Source organism: Panthera leo, chromosome A3 (assembly GCF_018350215.1).
Source record: "Panthera leo isolate Ple1 chromosome A3, P.leo_Ple1_pat1.1, whole genome shotgun sequence".
Taxonomy (NCBI): domain Eukaryota; kingdom Metazoa; phylum Chordata; class Mammalia; order Carnivora; family Felidae; genus Panthera; species Panthera leo.
The window spans coordinates 27641524-27664241 of record NC_056681.1 but is presented as its reverse complement, the minus strand read 5'-3'; the positions used below and the strand labels follow the sequence as shown (position 1 = coordinate 27664241).

Here is a 22718-nt window from a genome sequence, read left to right as displayed (position 1 = left end):
CTGTTACTGCCCTTAAATACAATTGGAATTGGCTAGATGACTAGCATTGAAAAATGTGGATTCTAGAGCTCTAGGCCATTTTGGTAGGATTTCTATAAATTGATGACTTTTCCTTGCCTATAATAAATGTCTTGAGTAAATGACATAATTTCTTCATTAATTTTTATTGGCTGAATAAAGCAATAAGTTTATATGACAGCCTTTTAAAGACTTATTTCTAACTTTTTAGAGGAGATGGAAATGGGTGATCTTTTTTTGTGAATTGATAACCACCTATATACAGTAGTCTGTTCTTTTTACCCTTCCCACCCCAACCTGAAGTTGTTGTAATGTCTTTTCTCCCTGTCTTTGTCATTTGAGGTTAAGAGTCACATTTGGGAATTATAATTGCAGTATGGAGTTCTAACTTTTAAGAAAGGCTGTCCTGCCGCAGTATCCTGCTGATTTGATTCATAAAATGTAGACTCTCAACTTTAGTGGGGACTTCAGAGGATGGAGGAAAGGAGACCACTTCTTTTCAATTTAGTTACCTGAATAGAAAGATGATTACAAAATTAGAACATTTCAGGGTATGAAGGCCTTTTTAAGATTATGTATTTGACTTTTGGGTTTAGAGTAAAGGAAATTGGGCCACATGAAGGTTAAGTAGCTCAACCTGGTATCAGCCCTGGAGCTGGCCTAGAATCCTGGTCCAGGCAGTGGAGATACATGGCTTTTGAACTGTATTCCTTGTGCACTCCCCGCCTTGCCCTTTTTCTAGGTTTTACCTTGGACAGATTCTCTCTGCCTCACCTTCCTTGTGGAGTCATTGTGAGAATTGAGATAGTGTAACACATTTAACAGTACCTACCATATGAAGTGCCCCAAGGATGTTAACTGTTGTAACATTTATGATAGTTGTTTTGGCAACTATATGACAACTTCTGCATAATCCCGTTAGTTTGTATAAATTTAGAAACAGAACTGGTGAAGTTTAGCACTGGATTAGGTATAAGGTCTTAGCACTTTAAGGGAATGATAATGTTTGTGATACTTGATTTAAAATGAGAAACTGGTTGGGGTGCCTGGCTGGCTCAGCCGGTAGAGCATGCAACTCTTCATCTCAGGGTTGTGAGTTCGAGCTCCACATTGGGTGTAGCATACTTATAAATAAAATCTTAAAAAAAGAAATGAGAAACTGGATTTGATCCTTGGTCTGTTAAATTCATTGAGTGACCTGGGCCAAGTTTGTTTCCCAAGAGTATTAGTGTGTTTGTACACCTAAATTTTTTTGAACTCCTAAGATGGATAATTTCAAAAGTGGTATATCATTTAGTTATTTTTTAATAGAAATCTGGGCCAGCTAGCTTTTCAAACAAAGAAATTCCTTCAGGATTAAGGAAAAGGAATTGCTGTCATTGTAACAAAGGGTATATTTGCATTGGGTTATAGACAATTGGTAGTTTTTCTTAAATATTTGATATGCTCTGGGATAGATTTCAACAGACCTAGTTGTTGACCAGATACCCTTCTTTTCCCACATAGAAATCAAGGATTAAGTCTTTTTAAAAGTTTAAGGTGAATCCTGCTAGGAGCGGTATTTCATTGGTTTCTACAAATTCTGTGTCATTCAGCCTTAGACATGAGAAGCCTACTTAGCAACAGTCGCTATGGTGGGCAAGCTTTTTTTTTACATTAGTGGTAATAGTGTTTTCTTGCATAGAAGATACTGGGTTATCTGAAGTGAGGGTTTTAGCATTAAATACCCAGATACATTTAGAATAATCTTTTATAATTTATATGTGTCACATCTTAAATGCCCTTGTATTGGCTACTTTTTTCTTTTCCTTTTATACTTTCTGATCTTGTGGATTTTTCTGACAGGTTTTTACTAGCTGAAACATTTTAATCTGCTTGGAAAAGTGAACACTTGGAATTTTTCTGAAGTTATGACTAATGCACTAATGGGCATTTCTCAATTTAGCTATCTCATTAATGTGCTATAAATTTTAAGAAAGCAACCCTGTGAAAAATGAGTGGGTAAATTATTTTCCTAAAAAATTGAATCATGTCATATCAGAAAATACACAATAGCCATTTTAGGCTATTGAATTTATAACCAGTGAAAAGGTGTTACTTGTTCAGCAGATCCTGAATGCCTGCTACATGTCTGGTAGGTGCTATCATAAGGATTTCTAAAATTAAAAAAAAAAAAAATTGAGTATTTTATTTATTTTTGAGAGAGAGACAGAGTGTGAGCAAGGGAGGGGCAGAGAGAGAGGGAGACACAATCCTAAGTAGGCTCCAGGCTTCAAGCTGTCAGCACAGAGCCCCATGTAGGGCTTGAACCCACAAACAGTGAGATCATGACCTGAGCCAAAGTCAGATGCTTAACCGACTGAGCCACCCACGTGCCCCTAAGAATTTCTAGATTGTCCCTGTTCCCAAGCTTACAGTTGAATGACATTTTGTAATCCTATATCATTCCACAATGTAGTACCTTTCTGAAATGTTTTCTTGTGAAAACTCCTACTGGCTTTGTGTCTTAGGTAAGGACACAGAAATCTGGGTGGGGGAGGGATTGAGAATTTCTCATTCTTAATGGAATTCTTTAACTGAGACTGCGGGGGGGGGGGGGGCGCAACAGGATAGCTGGAAAGAACTCCATCTTTGGAGTGAGATGACCATATTTGGAGGTTACTTAACCTCTCAAACCTGGATTTTGCTATCCAATTAGGGTAGCAGCTACCTTGAGCCATTTATTAACCTTCAGTTTTTTCATCTTTAAATGGGGGTTAGTAGTACTTACCTCAGATGTTCTTGTGAGGATTAATAACTAAAGTACCAGCTAATGTTTTCTCTGAGTTACTGTGAGTTACTGTGAGGATGAAGAGTTATTTTATAAAATACTGGATGCCTGACTAATGTGAGTTCTTTCTCTTTGCTGTCAGTGAAGACCATGTGTTCATTGCAGTGCTACTGCTCTTTATTTTCATTTTCTGCTGCCAGGAGTTCTTATTTTTTAATGAGGCCTTTTGACCCGTACTTCCTGTTTCTGGTGTGTCCTGCTGGGTGAGTGAGGTACTGAATTGCTATTTAGGGGTGGGTCGGGTATGTAAGTTACACCCAGTGTAGATTGCCTCGGTTGCTGGGGTACAGTATACACTGCCAGAGTGGTTATCTAGTCTTGGTGAATCTAGGGTTCTCTTCTAGGTAGAGAAGTGAATCTGCCTAGCTCATACTCAGGGAAAGTTCAAGGTTTGCTCACCTGTAGCCTTGTGGACCTGGATCAGAGGTCTTATTCCCCAGTGGTTTGATCACAGTTTACTTGTACTTGTGTATTATGTGTTAGGAATATGTTTGGAGGAGAACTTTTTCCTGTGTTAACATTTTCTCTATGTCCTATTCTCTCAGGTATGATCTTAACTTTCTTGTTTGCTCTGAATTTTGCAATCAGACACTCGGTAGGCAAAGCAGGAACCTATCTTTATGAGTACTTTAAAGTACATAAATCATTCTATGTACTTATGACTATATAGACTGAATATATATATAGCCATCTGCTTTGGAGTTGGTCTTATATCTTTGAGCCGGAGAGAGGGAGAGAAAGAACTTTAAGATCTTAAGCGGGCTCCACACCCAGTGGAGAGCCTGACCCGAGGTTCCATCTCACGACCTGAGCCAAAATCAAGAATTGGACACCTGATCGAGCCATCCAGGTGCCTCTTCCATCTTTTAAAACCCGATTTTTATACCATTGTCTCCTGGTGACCATCCCATTCAGATAAGAGACTAATGAAGGCTCCTGATTGTTAAAACTCACATCCTCCACCTTTCACCTTGCTTCCAAATTTAAAGCAACCCATTTCGTTGTAGTATGTATCGTAGGCTGTTACTAAATCAGTGTGCAGAATTAGGGAAGTAGTGTTTAATTAGTGAAAATAACCTATTTAGGCTTTGAATCCTAAACAGAGTAGGATTAAAATCTGGCCTCCTTCACCTAGTAATCCTTTGATCTTTGGCAGGTCATATAACCTCTGAACCTGTTTCTTTTTTCTTTCTTCTTCTTCTTCTTTTTTTTAATGTTTAACTATTTTTGAGAGAGCACAAGCAGGAAGGGGCAGGGGAGGGGGGCAGAGGATATGAAGCAGGCTCCGTGCTAACAGCAGAGAGCCCGATGTGAGGCTCAAACTCATGAACTGTGAGTTGGTGACCTGAGCCGAAGTCAGATGTTTAAGCGACTGAGCCACCCAGGCGCCCCTGAACCTGTTTATTTCTAAAATGGGAGTTAACATTTCCTCCCATGCTTGGTTTATAAGAGGCATTCAAATGGACAGCAGTAGTTATTATTACATACATAAATGCTGGATTATACTTTACTCTAGATCTCAAATGAAGTTTTCTGTCTTTGGGTTCCAGAGGGTTGTGGCCAGTGGAACAAAGTTTCAGATTGTGACTTTATTTTGATTATGTTGCCTAGTAAAATGATATACAGATGAAGACTTCTTTGCCCATCATTTATTCTGTATTATTGGAGACAGTACTGGACTTCAAATTTATGTCAGATGTTTGAGGTAGAGCTGCCTTAATTCAAGTAAGTCAAACTGCTTGGGTTTTCTTATGATACTTCCCTTCATTGGAAGACCTCCCACTGTTGCTATGTTATTTATGTAACATTGACACTTTGATTCTTTTTCTGGCTTAAAGGTAGAGAAATGAAATTCACACAGAGCCCAAATGCTAATGTTTTTTGTTATTTCATACTTGCTGGTTTGCTTTATGGGAAAGCTTGAGTGTGTTGCCTTTTAAAACAGAAATGTTGTAAATTTTGTAGATGGGAATAAAGACAGGAGGCCCCATACTGTGTTAGGATTGTAATGTCTTAAATATCCTGCAGGTTTATGTAAGCAATAACTATGTGAGTTATCGAGTATTATTGTGAATATTTATATTTCAAATTTGGATCCTTAACAGGGCCAGAAGAAACTTAGGCTGTTGACTTTGAATGGGTAGTTCTTGCTTATTCGGTGTGTACTTGGAGTCTTAGGATTTGAAGGTCAGAGTGGGTTAAGGGAACTGTCAAGGAGCTAATTGTTAACCTTGTCTATATTTCCCCCAATTTAAGAAACAAAACACCACTACTTACATGGCATTAGCTTGATAGATGAGAGAGAATATTGTCCATGACCTTGAGATAAGAAAATAGAATCATTATAAAGTGGAGCTGGAAAGGTAACTTCATTTAATCTTACATTCATGTTTACCATTAACCTGTTTGTTTGTTTATTTTGGCTTATTCTTCCAAGTTAGGGTTATGAAGCTTCTGTTATTTTGTTTTATTTTTTTTAAATTTTTTTTAATTTTTTATTTTTTTATTAATCTCTGCACCCAGAATGGGGCTCAAACTCACGACTCTGAGTTCAAGAGTTGCACGCTCTTCTGACTGATCCAGCCAGGTGACTCAGATTAGGAGGTTTAGTTTGTGTTTGTTTTTGTTTTTTGTGCCAATGACCTACATACAAGTAGATGGTCTCTCAGAAGAAGTCATTGTTCATTAATGGTTATATCTGGATTAAGAGGTTGGAAAAGATGATTATATGTATATCCCTTGAAACAAGGGGAGTTATGAAATAGTTTTTTCAACTTACTGCATGGATTCTGACAGTTTCAGCTTGTGATCTCTGTATGTTATTTAAACTTGGGTTTTTCAGCCAATGTGCTATATTAGCCTGTATTAGCGTGAGTTAACAGATGCACTGAGGTACTGGTCCCCTCAGCCCTCTGGCCATTTGTGCAGGCTACATACAGGGCATCCAAGCCAATGTCTTTAGGTCCAAAAGTCTTGATCACTCATCCCAGTGTGCCATACAAATACTACTTTCTCTTGGTGTTTTGAATTTTAAAAAGGCAATAAGCACTGATTTAGAAGTTTGGTAATTGAGTTTTTTAACAGTTTTAAGACGCAAAAGGCCGCCAATCTTAAGATAATCTTGGCTTTAAATTTAGAAAAGACTATTTTAAAGTATCTCTCAGATCTAAAGTAATTCTCTTTCCACATACAATTGAAGAGATACACTTTTAAAAGTTAGGGGTGTCTGGGTGGCTCCGTCTGTTAAGCATTTGACTACTGGTTTTGGCTCAGGTCATGAGCTCATGGTACTTGTGTCCCATGCGTTCTGGCCCCACCTTGGGCTCTGCACTGATAGCCTACTTGGGATTCTCTCCCTCTCCTGCTGGCATACTTTTCTCTCTCTCTCCCTCTCTCTCTCTCTCTCTCTCTCTCTCTCTCTTTCTCTCTCTTTCTCTGAATGAATGAACAAATGAACAACCATAAACGATTCAAATTTAGACATTTGAAAGAAATTCAGGTTCTGGGGCACCTGGGTTAAGCTTCCGACTGACTTCAGCTCAGATCATGATCTCACGATTCGTGGGTTCAAGCCCCACATTGGACTCTGCTTACAGCTCAGACCCTGTAGCCTACTTGGAATTCTGTGTCTCCCTCTCTGCCCCTCCCCTGATTGCACTCTGTCTCTCAAAAATAAATAAACATTAAGAATTAAAAAAAAAAAAATTCAGGTTCTTACTTTTTTATACAGTGAAGCAAAACTAAAGTGTCCTTGCTTAGAACTGTTGTCCTCACCTGACTCTGAATACCACCTTATCTTTTCTGAAACTGACAGTTTGTTAATCATTCATCAAGCATAGGTCTCCTGCTAGAACATAAATTGGAGCCTAGGATACATTGTCTTCCTCTCTCCCTTCAGGAAAGAGTGGGATAATATATTGTACTTAGCTTGAGAAATTTAATGGTTTAATACTTATGAAAATTATCAAGTTAACCTTTTTAAATGTATATTTTACAATGTTTAAAGGGGATATTACCTTTTGTCTCTGATTTTTTTTTTTTTAAGTTTTATTTATTTATTTGAGAGACAGTGAGTAGGGGAGGGGCAGAGCAAGAGGGAGAGAGAGGATCCCAAGCTGATAGCACAGACCCTACATGGAGCTTGATATCATGAATCGTGAGACCATGACCTGAGCCGAAATCAGGAGTCAGGACGCTCAACCCACTGAGCCACCCAGGGCCCCTAACTCTGAAATTATTAATTCTGCTGGGGTTTACAGATTCCTCTGGGCCTGTAATAGAAACTACAGACCTTTTCTTCACAAAAATACACCTGTACATGCTATTTTGTATGTACTTTTAGGAGTTTCATTTACCTCTGATCTCATTGATGGACTCCATTTTCAATGCCATAATTTATGTAGCCCAAATAAGTTTTGCCTTTTCATTCATTATTTTAAGTACTGTAACCAATTTACCTGATTTATCATTTGTCACACTATTAGTCTTTCAACAAATATTTCTAGACCATATGTCAGCTTTAGTGTTAGATTCCTGAGGATACAGAAGCACTATTCTCTGCCCTTGGAGTTTTGTTCAGCTAAAAAGATGTGTACGATGACCATGCTAGATGGAAGGGGTACGCAAAGAGTGCTGTTGAAGTGCAGAGGAAGGGCGTCGACCATTAGAATTTTTCTGTAAATCCATGTTTGGTTCTGCATTTCTTTTTTTCTTTTTTTTAATGTTTATTTTTGAGGTGGGGGGCAGAGAGGAGGGAGATGCAGAATTAGAAGCAGGCTCCAGGCTCTGAGCTGCCAGCACAGAGCCCAACATGGGGTTAGATCATGACCTGAACAGAAGTTGGGTGCTTAACCAACTGAGCCACCCAGGCGCCCTGGTTCTGCATTTCTTAATTGGCAAAAAGCGTCTCGTGAATTGGAATTCTAAATGGTCTGAAATTGAGAACGTAAATGTGCTTGCCATTGCATGTAATAATGCTGAACATTTTCTTTGTCTGTATCCCCCCCCCCCGCCAGTTACCTTTGTAAAATACGTAGTATTAATTAGTTTTCTAATCTTATATATGTATTTAGTATAGAGCAGGGATTGCTAACTCAAATACCTACAGGAATCAGACCAGTAAGATAAATGAATAGAGTTGTCCAGGTTTACCTGTGGCATCTCCAATGGTTGGGTTTAGATCGATCCCATTGTTGCATAACATAGCTGAGGCAAGTGATTTTTTTTTTTAATTTTTAAAAATTTTTAAAAATTAAAAAAAAAATTTAATTTTATTTATTTATTTTTATTTTTTATTTTTTTTTGAGAGAGAGACAAACTGAAGCAGGCTCCAGGCTCTGAGTTGTCAGCACAGAGCCTGACGCGGGACTTGAACCCACTAACCGTGAGATCACGACCTAAGCCGAAGTCAGCCGCTTAACCGACTGAGCCACCCAAGCGTCCCTAGCCAAGTGATTTTATCAGCGCGAGAATACAGGATTATTGTTATCAGACAGATCTACCTACCTTTTCATCTTCCTTCTTTTGAGAAATTGAAGGTTAATTTGTGCGTGTGTGTGTGTGTTGGCAGCTAAGTCACACTTAAGTATTTATAATGAAAAATTTTAACACATAATTAAACTCGATAGCTAATTGCTTTTTTAAAACACTGTGTGAAAAACTTGTACATGAATGTTCATAGCAGCATTGTTCATAGTGGCCAAAAAGAGGAAACAACCCAAATGTCTGTTAGCTGATAAATGGATAAACAAAATGTAGTGCTTCCATACAGTGGATTTAGCCATAAAAAGTAATAAATTACTATGACAGAAACTACAACATGGATGAACCTTGGAAACATACTAAATGAAAGAAGCCAGACACATAAGATCACATTATAGGATTGATTCCATTTATATGAATTGTCCAGGATAGGCAAATCCATAGAGATAGAAAACAGATTAGTTGGGAGGTGGGCATCAGGAATGACTGCTATGGGGTATTGGGTTTCTTTTTGATGTGATAGAAATGTTCTGCAATCAGATAGTAGTGATAGTTGCACATTGTGAATTTACTAAAAACCACTGAATTGTGCACTTTAAAATGGTGACCTTTGTCGCGTGGATTTTATATCAGTTTTTAAAATTGGGGGAAAAATACTGTGTGAGCCAAATGGGACATCGTTTGCTATAGAACAGAATGAGTAGGCTGTGAATCTACACAATAAATCCCCATCTCTTTGTGACTTTATAGAGATTATTCTGACTTGCCTTCTGTAAAATGGGGAAGATATTACCTAGGTCTTGGACTTGTTAGGTTTAAAAGTGACAAATATAAATTCTAAGAAATAGCATTCACATATCTTGAGAGTTGGAAGCCAGCCAGTGTTCTTCCTTACATTCTGCACCTTCCTTCCTGAAATTAGGAAAGTTAAATGATAGATCCAAGGTCATATTTAGTCTTAGTGGTTCCAGTGTTCTCGCTCTTTCTGTAACCTCATGGTGCCTTGTAAATCCAAAGTTCGGGTCTTTCAGTAATAACTATTTCCATGGCTCTATCACAGATTGTCAGGCACTGTGCTCATCACATGGGTAACACACAGCCTCATAAAAGCTTGTGGTTCCAAAGAAACATCTCTCACACATGTTGACTGGTTTCATATCTCATTGGGAAATAATAGTATTACTATTTTACCTTTGGTGTTGGTGATGGATGTGATTTCTGTAAGACTAAAGAGCGTCTTTAAAATTAGCTGTAGCGGTGCCTGGGTCGCTCAGTCGGTTAAGTATCCGGCTCTTTTCTTCGGCTCAAGTCATGATGTTCGTGGGATCAAGCCCCGTGGCAGGCTGTGTGCCGACAGCTTTGGGCCTGCTTGGGATATATATACTCTCTCTCTCTCTCTCTCTCTCTCTCTCTCTCTCTCTCTCTTTCTCTGCCCCTCCCCCACTCACATGCTCTCTCTTCCTCTCTCTCAAAATAAATAAACAAACATTTAAAAAATAAAATTAGCTGTAGATCAAATACTCATCATATTTGATGAGCCAAACTTCTTTCCTCGATTTTGAGCATGAACAGGTCCGTACACAAGCAAAGTTGATTTTTGACAAAATATTGTTTGTTACTGTCCTAATATTCAGTCTGCCAAACATGTATGGAATACATTACCATGCTAGGCATTTTGATAAATGTAAGGCATATACCAAGAGAAATAAATTATGGTCTAGGTTCTTGGTTTTATAATTTGTTGAGGAGAGGGAATTGCATAAACAAAACATGTGATAATGTAATGAGTATATGGGGGTGCTTTGGTCTAATAGAGGAACGTTTGGCTTGTTTGGGAGAGGCATGGAAAGGCTTCATCGTGGATATAAAACTTGGCTGATTGTTGAAGGGTGAGTAGAGTTTCTCCTAGCCGGCATTATTGGAGGTCATAAAATTACAGGCACAGAGAAGGAGGAAAAAGCATATTCAGTACGCATTTGCTTAACATTTTAAAAGTTTTTTAACTTAAAAAAAATTTTTTTTAACGTTTATTTATTATTGAAAGACAGAGTCAGAGTGTGAGCAGGGGAGGGGCAGAGGGAGAGGGAGACACAGAATCTGAAGCAGGCTCCAGGCTCTGAGCTGTCAGCAGAGCCTGACGCGGGGCTCGAACTCACAAACCGTGAGATCATGACCTGAGCTGAAGTCGGCGCTCAAGTTTTTTTAACTTTTTAAAAGTGTTAGAAATGTTAAACAATAGTAAAAAAGACATTAGAACAGAGGTTGTAAACTGATACCGGTTACAGTTACAGTACTGATTAAACAGGTTATGGAACTACTTGGGGTTTTCGTTTCTTCTTGTATTAGTTTTAGTAACTCTTTTTCCTCTAGAATTTCAAATTTACTGGCATAAAGTTGTTCATACTAATGCTATGTTAAATTTTGTTTTAGTATACAGCATATGATATTTTACCCATTAAAAATTTTTATTTTTAATATCAGTATAAGTAAAATTGGTCCCTTTTTGTGCATACAGTTTCAGTGGATTTTAACACACACAGAGATTCAGGTAACCACCATCACAACCAAGACATAGAGCAGTTCTATCACTTCTGTCATGTACCCCCAGTAGTCACTCCCAGCCACCCACCTGTATTCTCTGGCAGCCACTATTCTGTTCTCAGTCACTATAGTTTTATCTTCTCAGGAATGTTATATAAATGTATCTGTGTGGCTCAGTGGCTAAGCGTCCGACTTTGGCTCAGGTCATGATCTCATGGTTCATGAGTTCAAGCCCCGTGTTGGGCTCTATATTAACTGCTCAGAGCCTGGAGCCTACTTCAGATTCTGTGTCTCCTTCTCCCTCTATCCCTCCCCACTCATGCTCTGTCTCTCTCTCTCTTAAAAATAAACAAACATTTGTAAAAAGTATTTTAAAAATTTAGAAAAGGAATGTTACATAAATGTAATCAAACAATGTATAATATTTTGAAACTGGATTTTTTTTGTGTTTGTTTTTTACACAACATGTTGCCTTTGAGTTTCATTGAAGTTGGATCAATGGTTCCTTTCCGTTGCTGAGTAGTAGTATTCCATCGTATGGATGGACCACAGTTTATCCATTTAGTTAACATTTTTTGCTGATTATGAATAGAGCTGCTGTAAATGTACATGTATGGGCTATTATGAACATAAGTTTTTATTTATCTAGGGTAAATATCTATGATTGGGATTGCTGGGTCATCTGAAAAATGTAATTTTAACTTGATAAGAAACTGCCAAATAGTTTTCCAGAACAACTATACCATTTTGCATTCCCATCAACATTTCTGAGAGTGGTTGTTTCACATCCTTTCTTTTTTTTTTTTTTTTTTTTTTATTAAATATTTTTTACATTTATTTATTTTTTGAGAGACATAGAGAGACAGAGCACAAGTTGGGGAGGGGCAGAGAGAGAAGGAGACACGGAATCCGAAGCGGGCTCCAGGCTCCGAGCCGTCAGCCCAGAGCCCGACGCGGGGCTCGAACTCACGAACCGTGAGAGCGTGACCTGAGCCGAAGTCGGACGCTTAACCGACCGAGCCACCCAGGTGCCCCTGTTTCACATCCTTTCTAACATCAAGTATTGTCAGTATTTAACTTTAAAAAAAATTTTTTTTTAATGTTTATTTTTGAGAGAGAGACACACACACACACACAGAGTAATCGCAGGGGAGGGACAGAGAGAGGAGACACAGAAGCCGAAGGGGGCTCCAGGCTCTGAGCTGTTAGCACAGAGCCCGATGCGAGGCTCGAACTCACAAAAGGCGAGAGAGATCATGACCTGAGCTGAAGTCAGACGCCCAACCAACTGAGCCACCCAGGCACCCCAGTATTTAACTTTTTTGATTTTGAAATAATTTTAGATTTACAGAATAGTTGCCAGTTCCCCCTAGTGTTAACATTTCACACAACTGTGACACTTTATTAAAACTAAGACGTTAACAAGGGACACCTGGGTGGTTCAGTTGAGCAAGTGTCCAACTCTTGATTTTTGGCTAAGGTCATGATCTCATGATTCGTGAGATCGAGCCCTGTGTCAGGCTCCATGGTGCTTTGGGATTCTCTCTCTGCCTCTCCCTGTGCCCCTCCCTTGCTGATGTATGCATGCTCAAAACAAATAAATAAACTTAAAAAAATTAACTACAGTACAATACTACTAACTAAACGACTTTATTTGGATTTTACCAGCTATGTGCTTTTTCTGTCCAGGATCCAATCCAGAATACTACATTACATTTAGTTGTCATGTCTCCTTAGTCTTCTCCAGTCTGTGACAGTTTTTCAGTCTTTCCTTGATTTTCAAGACTGACACTTTTGGGAAAGACTGGTAAAATTGTAGAATGTCCTTCAGTCTAGGTTTGACTAATGTTTTCTCATGATTAGATTATGGTTATGAATTTTTAAGAATACCACAGAGATGGCGTGTCTTTCTTATCACATTGCATCAAGGTTATATGATGCCAACGTAACTTATCGTTAGTGATGTTTATGTCGTGTCTGCCATGTTTCTCTACTCTAGAGTTATTATTTCTCCTTCTACATACTTCTTCATTAGAAAGTCTTTTCTAAGTCCAACCCAACTTCAAGGGGAGAAACATTAAGTTCCAGTTCTTTGAGGGAATATTTGTGGACTGTGTTAAAACCACCAGAGAGATTAATGAGGAGATACTTAGAGGCTATGCAGATAATCCTGTTTCTCCTAAAAGTTTTGCTCCCCAAGTTAAGCATCTGTCAGTGGATCTTGGCCGCAGTAATTTACTGTTGCTGGTCCTAATGGTGATTTTCTATTTCTTCCTGAATGTATATGTAAGTTGGAATTCTTATGTAGGGAAGATTTTCAAAATTTATGTAATTATTTATATAGGGCGGACTCATGGATATTTATTTTACTCTTTAGGGTTATGATCGAATTCCATCGTTCTATCATTCAAGCTTTGGCAATGATGCTCTTTCACATTGGTTTTCATGTCCCTTCGACTACAAGATTTGCCAGGCTATCTTGTATTTTTCCTGCCCCATTCTTGAATCAGCCATTTCTCCAAGGAGCTGTCATTTCTTTTATTGGAGAAAATTATTGAGAAACCCAAGATTGGGCGTAGTCATCGTCATTGCTACTTGTTGACACTGCTTCTAGGTGCTGTCAGTGGACAGAGCTAGGAATTTGCATTCAATAATATTCACTCTTTTGTGGTGTGCAGTTCAGTGGGTTTTGACAATGCTTAGAGCAATAAATCCACCTCTACAGTATGAAAAAGAACAATTTTGTTGCTTGGGGCAATCACTCCTCTGTTCTCTGTCTTTATGGCTTGCCTTTTCTAGAATGCCCTACAAATGGAAATATATATTATGTAGCTTTTTGGATATGGCTTCTTCACTTAGAAACATATATTTAAAATTCATCCATGTTGCTTAAATCGTAGTTTGTTTTCCACTGTGTGCTTGTACCACCATTCGTTTATCCATTCACCTGTTAGACATCTTGGTTGTTTCAATTTTTTCGCAATTATGAATAAAGCTGCTATCAGCTTTTCACCTGTAGGTTTTTGTGCGAACATTGGTTTTCACTTGAATAAAATACCTAAGAGTGGGAATACCTAAGAGAATGTATGGTAAGTGTTTAATTTTATAAGAAACAACCAAACTGTTTTCCCAAATGGCTATATAGTGTGTTGTGTTCCCATCAGGAATGAATTAGTTTCTGTTATTCTGCATCCTCACCAGCTTTTGGTATTCTCAGTTTTTTATTTGAACCATTTTAGTAGGTCTGTAGTGTATTTAATTTTTACTTTAATTTGACTTTCCCTAATGACTAACAATATTGTGTATCTTTTCATATGCTTATCCGTAGATCTTCTTTTGCAAAATGTCTGTTCAGATCTTTTGCCTGTTTGTTAATTGGGTTGTTCTCTTATTGTTGAATTCTTTATATATTATGCATATAAGTCCTTTATCATATATGTGATTTGCAAATGTATTTTCCCCATCTGGCTTATTTTTCCATTAACAGTGCTTCTCACAGAGGAGAAATACTTTAATGTTAATGAAGTCCAGTTTAACAATTTTTATCTTTATGGGTTGTGTTTTGCTGTTACGTTTTAAGACCTCTGCCTAATCCTAATTCCTGGCCACTGGATCACAATATTTTCTTCTAAAGTTTTGAAAATGTTTCATTTTGTATTTAGATCCACCATCTATTATGAATTATTTTTAATGTTTATTTTTGAGAGAGCGAGCAAGTGCCCACAAACAGGGGAGGGGCAGAGAGGGAGGGAGACAGAGGATCTGAAGCAGGCTCTGCGTTATCATCACGAAGCCCTACCTGGAGCTCACCTGAGCCCAAGTCGGATGCTCAACCGACTGAACCACTCAGGTGCCTCTATTATGAATTGTTTTTTGTATAAGGTACGTGAGGTTTAGAGTCAAGTTCATGATTTTGCATATGGATGTTAAAATGTTCTAAAACCTTTTAGAGAAAAGGTTACCCTTTTCCCATTGACCTACTTTTGTACCATTGTCAAAAATCAATTGGCCATGTTTGTAGGGATTTATTTCTGCACTTTCCATTCTGCTCCACTGTTTTATCCTTTTGTCATTACCACACTTTTAATAACTGTAGCTTTGTAGTAAATAACTTAAATAGTGTGCTTCCTCCAGCTTTATTTTTCTTTCTCAGAACTGTTTTCGTTATTCTAGTTCATTTGGATGTGTTTTTTTATTAGTCTGACAGTCTTTATTTTTTTCTGGATAATTTATTTCATTTATATTGAATATAATTAGCCATATTTCAGTTTAACTTTTTTCTGTTTATGTTCTGGGGTTTTTCTTCTTTTTTCTTCCCCCCCCCTTTTTTTTTTTTGGTTCTTTTTATCATTCTGTTTCCCCCCACTTTCTAGTTTTGAAATACATGGTATTTTTGTTATATAAGTAGATACCATTGTAGGTATTAAACTTGGAGCCATAATTGACCAAAGTCTAATATTAATAGTCAAAGGTTGCTTGAACTTTTCCATAGTTTTTCTCTTTTTTTGCTCTTTCTCCTTCAACACAGACCTTCCAAATGGGATGGATGGATGTGTGTGTGTGTGTGTGTGTGTATACATATATATATATATATATATATATATATATATATATATATGTATACACACTTATATATATATATATATATACTTATATATACCCATTTTTTTTTTTTTTTTTTTTAATGTTTAATTTTGAGAGAGAGAGAGACAGAGCTTGAGTCGGGAGGGGCAGAGAGAGAGGGAGACACAGAATCCAAAGCAGGCTCCAGGCTCCAAGCTGTAAACACAGTGCCCGACGCAGGGCACAAACTCATGAACTGTGAGATCATGACCTGAGCCGAAGTTGGATGCTCAACCAACTGAGCCACGCGGACTTCCCGGGATTATGTTTTATCTTCTTTCTTTAGAGATCTTTGCTGGATGTAGAATTTTAATTTGGCAGATTTTTTTCCTTAGCACGCTGAAGGTATTAAACTGTCTTAGGCTTCATTGTTGCTTTTGGAAAATCAGCTGTTCTGCTGTTGCTTCTTTGAGTGTAATCTAACTTCTCTGTTTGCTTTTCAGATTTGTCTTTGTCTTTGCTGTTTTATTATTGTATGTTTAGTTGTGGATTTCTTTTTATTTATTGTCTGGAATTTGTTGGCTTCTGGAATGTGTTTGTGTCTGATTGCTTCTGGGAAATTTTCAGCTGTTACACCTCTTTCAAATATATATTGCCCTTGCTGTCTCCCATTTTCTCAATTTCTTCTGGTACTGATCAAAAGTATATTAAACCATTTCACAGTATTATTCCTTTCTTCCTTTTCCATAGTTTTGACTTTTCTGCTATATTTTGGATAATTACTGGCCTATTTTCCAATTTCTTAGTTTTGTCTTCAACTTTGTTGAATTTACTCTTAAATCAATTCACTTGTTATTTTTTATTTCTTCCTAAACATTCTATTTTGTTCTTTTCACTTTTTGAAATCTGTTACTTTCTAGAGTATCCTGTTCCCTGCTAGTATTCTGAAGCTTATCTCATATTTCTATAAGCATAATCATGTTTTTTTTAATTTTTAAAAAACTTTTTTTAATGTTTATTTTTGAGAGAGAGAACACACAAGCAAGATGGAGGCAGAGAATCTGACGCAAGCTTTGTGTGTTCAGTGCAAAGCCTGATGTGGGGCTCAAACTCATCATCAAACCGTGAGATCATCAACGTGGTTGGTTTGAGTTTGATAAGATCAGAAGTCTCTGTATGTCTTTTCTCGGTTTTTTTCTGCCAGGTCTTACCCTTGTAGTCTTTTCTGTCAATACCTGGTTATCTTTGAGTACAGGCTGTGTATTCTATTTGAAAAATTATTTGTAGGAATCATTCGAGGTCTATAATAGCAAGGTGCTTTCCCCCCCCCCCCACAGAGAGCTTGTTCATATCAGGTATCTGGACATTACAGGTCCAGGAACCACCTGAAAACAATTTTTTTAATCTGATATTCCCTCCATAGAGTTGTATTTCTTTCCTGGATCTTCCACTTCTCATTCACTCTCACCCTAAAGTTTTAATCCTCTGAAGTCAGCTTATTATGAAAGTCTCCTATTAGACTTCTACCCTTTGAGGGCCCTGTGCTCTGGTTCCTGTCAGAACAAAATTCTAATTTTCAGGGATCAACAAAGACCCTTTGGGCTTGCTTGCTTCTCTGGGTTCTCATTTTCTCTTTACTATAGGCTATAATTGTTTATCTGTTTTATTTAAGAGAGAGAAAACAAGAATGTGTATATATGTGTGTGTGTGTGAGAGAGAGTGTGTTTTGTGTGTGTGTTTAATCCGTTCTTTTTAGCTGTTCTCAGTGGAAAGATTGACCCAAATAACCTAGCCCACCATTACTGAAGACAGGGAAATTACCTGCAAAAATCTGGGTTTCTTACTTTGAGAAGCTCCAATTACACTTTCGTGGATCTACACCCGCTAGCTCTTTATTTGTCCTTTCTAGGCATTTTGCTTTGTGACCTCTGTAGTAGAACTTATTTGTATGAGTGGAGAAAGGAAGAGAATGAGATCTGAACTGCAGTGGTTATGAGTTAATAATTTTTTGTTAAGGCACACATAGTCGAGTAGAGTGTTCTCTAGTGTTCTTCAAACCAGATATAAAAGGATTGCTGAGGGGTGCCTGGGTGGCTCAGTCAGTTGAGCATCCAACTCTTGATTTTGGCTCAGATCACTATCCCAGGGTCATGGAATCCAGCCCTGCGTTGGGCTGTGTTGGGCTCTGCACTGAGTGTGGAGCTTGCTTAAGATTCGTTTTCTCTCTCTCTCTCTCTCTCTCTCTCTCTCTCTTTCTCTCTTTCTCTCTCTTTCTTTCTTTCTCTCTCTCTCTCTCTCTGCCCTTCCCCCACTCGCCCTCCCGCCCCCACCCCCACCCCCAGAATAAATTAAAAAAAAAAAAAGGAATGCTGATCTGGTGTGCTGCTTATAGGGAATGACAAGGTATGCCAGCCTTTGGTAATTTTAGGGTATAACGTTACAGGTCTTTAAAATTCTTAACTTGTTTAAAGTCTTGTGCTTTTCAATTTCTTGTTTTACTGTTTTTCATCTGAGTAATTTCTGTGCATCCTTCAAAACTAAGCTTAGATGTTATTTTTTCCCTGGCAGCCTTCCCCAGACTTTGAGGTACTCCATAAATATTTGTTGAATGAATGACACTGGGTTGGTGGGTGACTTAAATTCCCTTCAATTCCTGCAGAGCATCTTAGACTTCACTCTTTCAAGCACTAATCGCTTGAGAGTGTGATGGTCTGTTTTCTTTGTCAAGGGCAGAGATAGTTTCTCTTTATTCTCCAAGGCCTAGAGAAATAATCCCTTCCCAGCAATAGGCACACATTTCCTGATACATAATAATTGTTTAATAAATGCTTGCTGAGTGGACATTCTGCTCTTGATTTGAAAGGAAGAGAGAATGGGAAATTAAGGGGAACTATGGACGTATGAAACAAGTAATTCCGATTGTGTTAACTCCTGCTTTTTTGTGTTCATTTCATAGCCACTTTGAAAGGGGAAAAGGCAAATTTCTATGACTGTTTGTCTTTGCTTCTGCAAGTCACAAGTATCTAGTTGTGTTCTCCCTGAGTTTGTTCCACAAATCATCTCTTTGCAGTGTATGCTGCCTGATTGCTAGGAAGAAGAGTTGATTCTCTGCAGCAGTGCTGAAAAGGTGTTGTTTTCCTTATACAACTGCTTTTCTTCTGAACAAGCATTCTTAAATCATGCAGTCAGTGCAATATAAGCACATTCCTCATTTTTTACCATAGAAATCTTTGCCGTCTAGATGATTATGAGATATTACTCATTCACTATGGCTTATCTAGGGTTGGGAGGGTTTATTTTGTTTTGTTTTTAAGATGGAGACCCTCATAAACATTAGGGTTAAAAGAACTAGTAAAACTGTATTGAAGTTTGAAAATGGACTTAACTTTTTAAATTTAAGGTTCCAGAATAATCTTTTCCAGTTCTGCTGGGAAATTTATTTATAAAAATACATTGGTACGATGATTAATCAGACATGCAGTTTTCTGGTTTGGGATCATTTACTAAGCCTCCAGTTTTCTTTTTAGTTGCCAGATTGAAAAACAGAAATCACATGGAGTAGAAGAGATTAGAGGGAGAGATTGAGGAAGGCGAGAAGAGTTTTTAATAGAAATTAATTAGTTCTATATTCCATTTATGTTGATAAACCTATGATTTTGGCAGTACATGTTTTAGCCTCATAGTTAGATGGAGTTTTCATTTACTGGCATTTTATTAAAGAATAGGTCAAACAGAGCCATATAACTGGCTTTGGTTGTAGGTGTGGTCTGACTTTAATAGAGAAAATTTTACCAACAAGATAATTTTTCAGTTGATTAATTGGCTTCTGTTAGGCTAAGCATGAACAAACAAAACATAGCCATGTATTCAGAGTCATTCTGAAGGCTTTTTAGGCCTATGAAATTGTTATCAGCTAAAATTACACCTCCTTTTATGCAATCATACGAGACAGTAAGGATGAAGTTAGGTCATTTAAAATGGAATTATTAAGAAAGTTAATACTTTTTCTTCAAGTCAGATTTTCTTAGGATATGCTTGTATTACGAACACTAGGTAGGACGATTGATCATCAGGATATCTAGGACTCAGGTACTTTCACCAACTTCTAAACAAGCTGTTGTAAAAATTGCTAACATCAAGTTTCTACAATATTCTCTTAATTTTAACTGTGGCCCTGTTATGAACAGAGGAAACTATAATACTGGGAGAGAGAGAACGTGCATGCAAAGGGAACAGCAACTCAGGAACCCTTGAGTTGTTCTCCCGATTCTCCTAGCTTTGTACCAGATTGCCAGAATAGGGCTACCCTACCTTTTGGAGGCAAATTTCATTTTCATTACATTTCATTTTTTGAAAAGAAACAGCCTTGATTTGGTCAACATATAATATTTCATGAACACCCTACAAAATGTAGAGCCTTGAACTGGCTACTGTAAAGTCAAAAGATAAATCAGACATGCATCTTGACTTCAGAGAGCTAAGTGTCTAATAAGCAAGTTAAGGTTTTTTTGTTTGTTTGTAATGTTTGTTTATTTTTGAAAGAGAGAGAGCTCAAGTGAGGTAGGAGCAGAGAGAGAGGGAGACACAGAATCTGAAGCAGGCTTCAGTCTCTGAGCTGTCAGCACAGAGCCCGACATGGGGCTCAAACCCACAAACTCTGAGATCATGACCTGAGCCAAAGTCAGATGCTTAAACGACTGAGCCACCCAGGTGCCCCAAGGAAGTTAAGGTTTGAAGACTATTGTATATGAGATACAAAGTGACCAGTTCTATGGGAATGCAAACACTTGAACCTTGCAGGTCGGCCACCTTCGCTTTGAATCCCAACTCTCTCCTGGATATTTATGGCCAAGCTACTAAACTTACTTAGGCTGTTTTCCTATCTGTAGATTAGGGAGAGAAATGGCTGCCTCATAGAATTGCTGTGAGGGTTAGATATTTAAAGCTGAGAGGCTCTTTTAGCTCCAGACTTGGAATATCTAATTGCTTGTTCAGCATCCTTTTTAATGTCTCCTCCATTTTAACCTTAAGTCCAAAACCTGATGAATGAGCTCTCTTCCAGAATGTTTTCTGTCTCCATAAATGGTATCAACAGAAATCTAAAAGTCACCTCCCACTTTTTACCCCATTATCTAGACGACCCTGAACTATTGATTTTACACCACAAATTTTGTTCCTCGAATTTGTGCACTTATCTCCATTGCTGCCACAATTGGGCAAGCTTTCGTCATTGCTCCTGCATAAGTCACTGTTAACAGTCTTCTTTCTCCCTAAATCTGTTCCTCTGCTTGTCCCACATCCAGCCAGAGTGAACTCTTCAAAATGTACACATGGGTCACTTTTCTGCTTAAAACTCAACAGTGAGGGGTGTGTGGGTGGCTTGGTCAGTTAAATGTCTGACTCTTGATCTCAGCTTGGGTCTTGATCTTAGGGTCCTGAGTTCAGGCCCTGCATTGGGCGTGAATGTAACCTACTTAAAAAACAACTCCTCAATGAGTTTCCATTATCCTTAGTTTGCAGATAAAATCTTAAAGGCATTTTTGTCTCACCCTTGTTCTTCCTTGCTTGCTATTCTATTTCCAAGGACTAGCAGGATGTTTTTTCATAGTTGATGCTCATATACTTAAGGGATGGACAAAGGAAGGAATGTATGAAAGAACCAATCAGTAATTGAGAAAATTAGGCTGTCCCTTTATTTCTTTCTTGTTAGGCTGTATATGAACATACATACATATTTACAGAGGTTGCAAGTGAAATACTATTTCTAAATAAAATGTTTATCTTTAATGAGTTCTCTTTCCTATCTTTTCACTTCCCCTCTTTATCCCCAGCCTGTCACTGATCTTCTGTCCCTCTTTGTGCCATTTTATTTATCTGAGGTTGCTGAGGTACAGTTCAAGGACTCTCTCTTTTCTTCTCCCTATATAGTTCATGAAAGCCAACCATTTGAAATTCCTGTGAATGACTGTCTTACTATAAACAGATTATTTGGTATGCATGATAGTAAAGTGAAGCACGTCTTCCCGGTGTTGCAAAACTGCAAGCAGTTCCTCCCACTGGAGAATCAAGTCCGCCGTTTCATTAATTAGGTCCCAGCTGATGAGGCACAAAGCTGCAAGGGTCAAACAAGTACTTGAGAATCTCAGGAGTTTCATTAGTGAGTAGTCTTGCTCTCCTCTTCACAGAGAATGCCAAGGCCTTAAGAAAGCAGAGGAAGACTGGGTGATAAGACTGATAGATACATGGACTAGTAAATGGGAACTGGGGAATGTTTTCCACGTGACTCAGGTGATTTCCCAGAGAAAAAAATGAGGTCTCATTTTGTAATGTCATGTCCACCCATGATTGGCCCTCTGAGGCTGGGAGTTAACTATAGCTCCTGCAATTCTTGTATTTTTTTTTTTAAAGAAAACATGGTTAAATTGGTAAATTTTATGTTATGTGTATTTTACCAGTTTTTATAAATCACGTTATTTCAACAAAAAACAAAAGTGGTACAAAGAACATCTGTATCCCCTTTACTCAGATTTACCTATTGTAATATTTTTTTACCCCATTTGCTTTATTATGTGACTGTACTCTTGTGCACATGTAATTTACCATCTAAATGTTTTTATCATTTGATTTCATAGTATTTTTTTTTATACCATTTCTCCCGCTCCAGTACAGGATACAGTCTAGGGGTAGGACATTGTATATAGTCATGTCTCTTTAGCCGCCTTTTTTTTCTTTTATAGTATTGACATTTTTGAGGATATAGTGTATCCCCCCTTTTTTTTTTTAATTTTTTAAATATTTATTTTTGAGAAAGAGACGGAGTGCAAGCAGGGGTGGGGCAGAGAGAGAGGGAGACACAGAATCCGAAGCAGGCTCCAGGTTCTGAGCTGTCAGTACAGAGCCTGACATGGGGCTCAAACTCAAGAACCCATCTCATGAACTGTGAGATCATGACCTGAGCTGAGCTGAAGTTAAGGTGCTTAACCCACTGAGCCACCCAAGTGTCCCTCCCCCCACCTTTGTAAAGTAGGCTTCACGTCCAGCATGGGGCTTGAACGCATGACCCTGAAATCAAGAGTCTGACCCTTTACCAACTGAGCCATCCAGGTGCCCCATTCCCTCACTGCTCCTTTTTAATAGAAGCTTCCTCATTTTCGGTTTGTCCAATGTTTCCTTGTAGTTAAGTTGAGGTTACACAACCTTAGCCAGAAACCTACCTACATAAGTGATACATTCTCAGGTTATAAAATCTGGAGACTCAATACATTTTTTTTTTAATTTTTTTTTT

The 22718-nt window shown here is 38.0% G+C and overlaps 1 protein-coding gene across 3 annotated transcripts in view; it reads left to right on the top strand.

Annotated features, from left to right (window-relative positions):
• The window catches only part of CSNK2A1 (casein kinase 2 alpha 1), a 53582-nt gene that overhangs the window by 4709 nt on the left and 26155 nt on the right, over positions 1-22718 (top strand). The window contains exon 1 of one of the 3 annotated variants that reach the window (XM_042931360.1): positions 4472-4573. The exons of the other annotated variants lie outside the window; for them this stretch is intronic. The gene's annotated coding sequence lies outside the window, so the exon portion shown is untranslated. Of the gene's footprint in view, positions 1-4471; positions 4574-22718 lie in introns of those variants that run through there. 3 annotated transcript variants of the gene reach the window in all.